Below are 8,631 nucleotides of genomic sequence, written 5' to 3' on the forward strand. Positions count from 1 at the left end.
GTACTAACTCCAGATTCATTAGAGACACTTTGTCACCACCTTCAGCCTTGCCATCCTGGTCCTTGATCCTCCTTAAGCTCTTTAAATTGAGTGTAAAATGCTATGCCACCACTTTTTGCCCACAGAGGCAAGGGCTGACTGGGGTGTGGATAACAGGAGGCTGGTATTTAGCTGCTAATAGCTTTGTGGAAGTACTGCTTCTGCTGTCCGACACCCACCTCTGCTCAGTTCACTGATCTCCTCCTTGATCTTCTCTTTTCAGAAGTGTTATGGAGTATTTATCTGCAGAAGAGAGAAAGAAACTCTAATCTGCAAGGCAAAAGCATCAAACTTTCCTGTTAGAGTTGGAAGATCTGCTGCTGTAAGCAAACACAGCCCCACAGAGATCAGTGATGCTGTGTCAAATAACTATGATAAAAAACTGAACTAACAGTAAAGGCAACACACCCCACATGCAGTAGATATGAAGCATGTTTGCTTTTGGAAAAAAAAAAATCTACCTACAACAAGACAAACGACTAATACTATACCATCTTTGGATTTATTGCTTATAATTGAGATGAGTTTTGTGGCCTTTGGTAGCCTTTCATTCAAACCAACTTCACTTTGTCATGTAACGGACAAATACCACAAATTACGACAAAACCAGTAAGGCCAACGTCAAAGGATGACTAAAAATTAATTAAGTATAAAACTGAAATTCCCTATTGCCTAACTAGAGGCTACTGCTGCAGGTCAAAATTAAGGTGAATTTACAGAGCAATGGAGAAAAACCCATGTTGTGACCTCCCTCCCTTCAAGACAGAATAAACCCTAGTAAAGATCATCCTTATTTAACCTTGCACTATGAAGTGACTCATTCGATGCCTCTTAATCATTGAAAATCTACCACATGATAAGGACACCAGTCAAAAATTAGTTCCACACGTGTTCATGCTTGAAGCACACTTTAATGATTTGAATTGTATGAGTCAAATATTTGCTAATGGGCAAAGACAAAATATTAACTTGTTAAACAATAGACCAAACTTCTTGGACAATATTTACACATTACCTAAAAAAAACAATTAAAGAGAACATTTTCAAAGACCCTGACTTGAATTCCCACTGACTTTCCCATCTCTTTGCTGTTCTGTTTCTCTGTCCCTTTGAAAAATCATCTGATAAATGTCAGACTACTTAGGCAACAATGTGACTCCAAAACATAGATCTCTCCCATTAAAGGATATAAAATGCACACCACAGAGAAAATAGCAAATCAACCTATTCACTAGCACTGTAGACTTTAATAATCCTCATTCTAGTTAATATTATTTGTCACATCATCAGTATTACAAATAGCCATTACTTCAGACGAAGAACTCCTTTAAAAATCTCACCTGGAGTTAGTTTTATATTAGCTCTGGATGTGAATGAGAATCCCAAGTACAAAGGAAAATCTCAACTCTGAGTATTTAATTTCAGCTGCCATCTCCTAAAATATCAGAGGTGGCTCCGCAGGGCTGCCTTGTTGCTGTCGGTCCTTCATACCACCGTGTTGGGCCTGGATTCTCCACAGCTGCAGAAGGTCTTATCTGGACCTAACCCTTAAGATTTCAGGCTTCAATTCTGAAAGGTATTCAAGTGTAACTTTGAGTAATCCTGCAGCTGTCAGACTGATCAGTCCAACTAGCACACACTCATAGTCACACATGTATTTTCATATTCTGAAGTGCTGATGTCTTTATATTTGTTTTCTTTGACAGTTTTTCCCTTCTAAAGACATAGTCTGCCACTGACAAAAAGACAGACAACCACACCATTTTAATTACATTATCCCAGGCTTACCTATATTGCTATTCAAGCAAATAGTTACTATAACTCAGTATGGCTACTTAATCTCACACTTAGTGCCTTGTACGTTTACATACAGTTACATGATAGACCTGACAGTGGGAGATAGAGAGGAAAATATTACTGCCACATTAGGAGAGAAGAATGATGAAATAGCTCTAGTTCAAAATCTATACACATTTAAAAAAAAAAAAACAGAACTGTTCTTGCTAAGCTTTGGATTTGTAGTATGATGATTAATGGCCCCATTTAAATAAGAAAGATGGTGTGACAACGTACTTCCCTGTAAAAGTCTCCCAGTATTTGGTTCAGTAATTTTAAACCAAATACATTCTTGGCAATTAAGTTTCACTGTCAACATAGTCTGTCTGTAGTTTAAAGAAATGAGCATTTGCTAATGAGTCTGCCTGTAACGGTTCCTTCAGGGTTCATATGTTCTACCACAAAGTCTAGGACAGTTTCTCACTGATAGGAATTGTCAGTTCTTAAAGACCATTGATAGCTGGTGACACACAATTATAACTTATTTCCTAATGCCACATACAGTTTTCCCCATGATCATGTGACAGTTCATTCATTTTTGTACAATGAACTAAAATACCTGCATACCTAAGAACAACTGAAAACTCCTGACACATCCATCAGACAACGCTGAGAAAAGCATAGTCTTGGTTTTTCTTCTCTTTTTTCTTCCTACAGAAATCTTTTCAGCTGACATTAAAAACAAAAAAAAATCAACACTATTAATGGTCTACTTGTCAAGTAAATGGGAAATGTAAATCAGAAGGGATGGGAACACAAAGCTTTCTCTGGCCTATCTCAGAGCTCAGGAAAACTTTGCTCACACTTCTCACTTGCCGAGTGACAGACCAGTCTGTGCCGTGAGCTTGAACTGCTGAATATCTTGGCCCCCCTGGGATCCTCTTCCTTTCACCAGGGTAGTTAACCCTCAGAATTGCTTCCCTTCCTATTTATCCCATTCCTTCCAGGCTTCACAGTTTTCTTTGTCATTGCAGGGAAAAGCAATTAGAGCCATTTTTTGCAGGAAAGTCCATTAGTCCCTTCCAGCTGGGCTTACATTTTTTGTAACGCTCCTTACTTTTTCCTTCCCAGATTTTTCTCTTAGCCCAAGCCAATTTATTGCATACCATTTTTTCCACTTTTCTTCCTTCTTTCAACACCATATTCTTTACCACGTTGGACACCCAATAAGAAAAGAGTTGGGTGTCACTCAGATGTGCCTTAAGGCTACCGAACAGCCAGCCACCTACACCTTAGACAGACTTTATGAACCCCTCAGAAAGGGATGTGGCTGAACAGGGCACTCAGATCACATACCACACACCACCACGAGACTGGTTAGGCTTGGTGTCTTACAACATCGTGGAGTTAATCAGAAACACAAACCATTACACTCCCTCCCTAGCAGGCCTTTCCTTGGTCACATTGTCTCTGCTCACATCGTCCTTCCTTCTATTCTGTCTTGTGGTCAGGGCTATCAGAGAGGAGTCAGGAGGAGGAAAAGTCTCCTCCGTGCCAGTGTTGCACTTGTTTGTGGACTGCTTGAAGCTGCAATTCCCCTTTCTTCCAACAGCCTCTACTGTGCCTACCTGCAGCTGGAACAATTCATCCCTGGCAGCAGGTACGGATTAAGAGCTGACAGCACGTGCGGTATATAAATCAGGGTTGTTGGTGGGCCTTTTCAGAAACATTTTCTGGGTAAGAACTTTTCCCATCACTTGCGATTTAAACTCTGTCATTCAAATAGCACTGGCTCCTGACAGGACCGGGCACACCAATATGCACAGGGCCGTAGCACCGATGGAGCAGAAGGAGCACCAGGTGAGGACCAGTGCACAAGAAAGAGCAGTGCTTGGCCTCCTGCTCCCATTGTGTCCTGGGTTGCCTGGAGCAAGAAGAGCTGCTCCCAAGAGCTGTGGAGATCTTGGCAAGTGACACATTCGTCCCCGTAGCACAGTCCAGAAGAACCCTGCAGTTGCACAGATCCTATGGTTCCAGTATGGAGTGTAGTAAAGATGATTACTCCTTCTCTAACAAATACGAGAAGATGAGGAGGGCAGACTGGAAGGATCTTGTACTCCTGCCCAGTTATGCTTGGTTCAGGGTAGGAGCATTTTTACTTCTCCACACTTCTTTCACACAAAGTTACAGCAGATACACAGAGGAAAGCAAATTTTACCTTGCATGACTGCTTCTCCCTTTTGGAGGGATATTCTGGCCACCCATTTTAAATAAATCCTGCCCTGGGAACGCAAAGGATTATTAGGAAACACTGAAATGAAGCCTTAACTTACATTACAGTAATTCGGTATTTAATGATTTCCTTTGGCATGAGTTAGATGTAAACATATGAACATGATAATTTTATATATATATACACAATTACTCATTCCAATTTATTTTATTATAAGTATGTCATTTTTCATCTTTGTCAACTACAACACACATCAGGACCAGTGAGTTCTTAGCATTTGGTGGTAGGTTGATTTCTTCCAAAGAGTTTTGAGAGAGACACGTGAAAGAGAGACACACATTCCATGTGACAGTAAACAAATTTAGACACAGCAGCCTCTATAAATAATCTATGTTCATCATCTTACATAAGAAAGTGGAAGGTTAGCCACTTATTCCAATCTATTAAATGGTTTGCAGCAGTTTGGTAAGAAAACCTGCAGGCTTTCTCACTATCATCATGCTGTCACGTGGCTGCACTCAGGGAATGGCAGAAGACTAAAGCCCATAAGCATGTGAATATAAATGGAAGTACAAGTCAGTGATTTGGAAACACACAAAAAAAAACCTCTAGAAAAACAACATTAAGAGAACAAGAGGAAGCAATTTTTCTTTTCTGATTCTGAATAATTTGTCACTTTATACAATATTTACTAAAAAGCCACAAGAGAATAATTTGGAACTTCCTACAGATCCCAGAACATAAAGGTCAGAAGCATGTGCTCCAGTCCTGCCTCAGCAAGGAGCACCCAGTCTGTTCAGGAAAGGATTCCTGAGGTCACAGCACAGGAACCGAAAGGCAGGGGGTTTATTCCTAGCCAGGAAAACTCCTTGCACCACCTTGGATAAGTCACTTTTCCACTCGGTGTTTCTTCCATCTGTAAATAATCGAAAGATACCTCCTAACCCCTAAGTGGGATAGTGCATCCTGTAGTACTCCCCATGAGAGAGAGATCTGGTTCTTTGTCTCCCCTGAATATTGCTGGTGTGGTGAGCAGGGATGAGAAAAGCCTTTGAGTTAAGGGAACGGGATTTGCTCAGCAGAAGTCACATACAGGACAGCTATAAGCTGTCCTACACAGGTGTCCTGTAAGCTTCAGGGCAGGGAATCTCAGCAGTAGTGCAAATCCAGGAAAAACATTTGTCAAGGAAAATAGGAAAGACTGTTCCTGTCACGTATGGAGGTATCAACTCCTAGCTAGTCTACCCATGTTGAGGAAAAGTTAAAAAAAAAAAAAAAAAAGTCAATTTTCTCCTTGGTTTTCATTCTGCAGGTATAATGGGGCCAGCTGCCTGCTAGCTCACTTATGATCCTCCTTGGAATGAAAGAATTGGAGAACTGGAGAGAAGAAATATTTTCCGCACCTTGTTTCCACTCCACCCACGTTCACTGGCCCACATACTGGCATCTTCGTGGGGCTAAATAAGAAAATACCACTCATGGAAGCAGCTCAGAAAATCCTCAGCCACCCTCTCTTAAGCAAAGGAAAAGCAGGGAAGGCGTCATGACAGCAGAGCATCTTGGATACACAACCTTCAAAGATGATTAGGGAACTGCATATTAAAACTGACCTCTCATCTTCTTCTGTTATTTTTTTATTGTAATCCAGGCAGATAACAGCGTCTATCACAAGGGAGGTTGCATACTTTCCTCATTCCTGATTCTTTATAATTTCCCAAGCCTTGCTTTTTTAGATTGAAATGAGCAAAACTTCAGGATCTAGTGAAGGTTTATTGATTTTCTGAAAGACTTCAGCCTGAATCACTGGGGCTGTTTCCAAATAAAAGGAGGGGGGGGGGGGGAAGGTTGTTGTATTTATGTTCGAAAAAGATCCGGCAACACTTGCTTTATAAAATTCCAGTACTCTCCTTTCACCCTCCTCTTTCAAAGTAGAGATGGACACATGGTATCAGGAGTTGTTTTCATATCTGGGATAGGTATTTTTTTATGTATATCTGGGATAGGTTAAACCACGACAATTCTTGTGTAAATCCACCCTCATATGATCAAATTGTAACCCTTTGGAAAACACATGCAATATAACCTCCTTGGTATTAGCTGCAAATTTTCCAAGCAATCCCACTTCCTCTCAGCATCCTCCACCACAGAGATGATGCAGCTCTAAGCTACTATGGGATTAAAGACCTTGGCCATGACACTTGAATTCAGAGCATGCAACATCTCATCTGCATTGCCTCTGCTTCCATGTTGTGCTCTGAAACCCTGGAAGAGGAATTTGCCTGATTCAAATACAGGGACGATATGGACCAGTCCCATGTAGAGCAGTTTGGGAAGCACAGGTGGAGGAAAGCAGGACCTGAATTTGTCCTACCAAGCTTCAGGCCTGACTAGTGAGAAGGCAAATAGAATGGGGCAAAAAGTCGGGTGCAAGGAAGGGAATGAAGATTAGGGATTAATGAAGACAGGTTACGAGGCAGACAGGATAACTAGAAGCCAAGTTTGAGGAGAAAGATTGCTAGAAGAGATAGGAAGAAAGGATGTAACAGGTTGAACAGGTACCTCAAAACAAGAAGGCAGGGGAGAACTGGGGAAAATACCCAGATGCTAGGCATATTTGGTAAAGGGAATACTTACCGTGTCTCGGTGTCTCAGTGCCAAAGAGACAAGACCGAAATGGAGATCAGTTGTATCCGACTACAGCACAGCCCCTTTACAACTTGACACGGAACAAAATGTTCCCAGGCCTCCCTTAGCGTCACCTTAGCGTCAGCAAATATCTTTACCCTTTCCCCACAAATGAATGACAACTTTCCACTGCTATCAATTCCTTACCTTAAAGGAAAAAAGTCTGAAAACAGACCTCAGGATTCCAAGCAGAGCTGTGTGAAACTACATCTTTTTTCTCCTATGGTAGGGGGAAAAACAAGAATCTTGAGAATAGCAAATCTGGGACCTAAGCAAAAGATTTCTATATCTGAATTCAGTAAAGGTAGTACTTACATATGAAGTTATTCATAATCTGATGTGAGGCTATTCCTCAAGTACTACTCATATCCTTTGCATCGTAAATTGACTATCCAAATGAGTAGGTAATTTCACTGTGCCTCTTCACCTATCTGTAAAATGGGTATGATAGCAACCCCTCACCTCAGGAATATGCTGGGATAATAAATTAATTAGTGCTTGTGAACAGACAGGTGTTCAAGAGCAATAGAAAGAACCCAGGAGGAAAATTATTATGCATCCAGAATGGGTTTGAATGGTGTGTAGTAAATAAGGCATGGGAGCACACAGTGAACAAGAAGAGAAAAACAAAACTCAATAGCTGCTTATTCAGCTGAATACAGTATACTAAACCAAGCAGAAACCATGTGAAAAAAAATACCGTTCAGGCGTGTCATTAAAGGCTATTACACCTGTATGCAGGAGGAGTGCAAAGGAAGATTCCATAGCATACTTAGTATTTTCAACTGCAGTAAGGAGCATTTTATAATACCAAATTTCTTTACAATATTTGAGAATATGAAAAGGATGTAGCAGAAATTACAAATTATTTGACAAAATGGAGGACTCGTATATTTATGACATTTTGCCCATGAGTCCTGCTATTAAAAAGCAAAGCTTGAGATCTTGCCAACTACTCTGTGCTGTAAAATATTATTATGCCAGTGGGGAAGACACAGCTTGGCAACACCTGACACTAGCCAGATGTTAAATGAACTGCAGTTAACTTATGTCCATACTACACTCATAAAAAACTTGGACCTTTGGTACCTCTGACATGCTTCTCTTCTACAATGGTGATTTCAATATGGTGGCAGATGGGAACTCACAATTTAAATGAAGCATCACTTCAAATCTGTGAACAGTCCTGAAAAAAACCAAAATGTGCATAGGGTAATGCTAGTGTCTTCTTCCCTGCTTCACTAAATGCTCTAAGTAATTTGATTGCCTCAACAGAGGACATGCAATGTATTTTTTCCAGGTGGGTATTACAGAACTAACCCCGGGGGTTACAGTTCATGTTCAGCTGTGCATGCTTATCAATAACACAGACTCAGAGCCTGAACCCCATCTCTGTGACACCAGTGTGAAAGTAAATTCATCAAAGTTAGTGGAGCTATACCAGTGTGATGGTCTAATCCAGTATTTATTAAAGTCAGCCAAAGCCGATTAGAGATTTCAGTGGGCCCTAGGGCATCGCCTTGAGATTGCCTCCAGTGTGTGACGGAGATATCTTTATTTCCTTAAAATTCTCAGAACTGGGGTAGTGACTTTGCCTGAAATTTATCTCCATATAATCTCTGATCATGAGCTAAAGAATGCATTTTTGCTTAATGCACATAGAAACATGAAATGTATAACTTTATCTTTATGTTCAAAAAAGCTTGCTCCAAATACAAGTCCATCTCCTTTAAAATTTAACACATCTCTTTACTATGCTACTACCGATCCTGCTGACACAGCAGTGACACTTGTCATATCAGGAGAAAGATGGCTAAGCTTGAAATATTTAGTATTGTTATAGCACATCGGAGGTACTATACAGACTATCCTATACGGACACTGTAAGGAGTAGAAAG

The sequence above is a fragment of the Haliaeetus leucocephalus genome, unplaced genomic scaffold, assembly GCF_000737465.1.
Source record: "Haliaeetus leucocephalus isolate CR32 unplaced genomic scaffold, Haliaeetus_leucocephalus-4.0 Scaffold406, whole genome shotgun sequence".
Classification (NCBI taxonomy): domain Eukaryota; kingdom Metazoa; phylum Chordata; class Aves; order Accipitriformes; family Accipitridae; genus Haliaeetus; species Haliaeetus leucocephalus.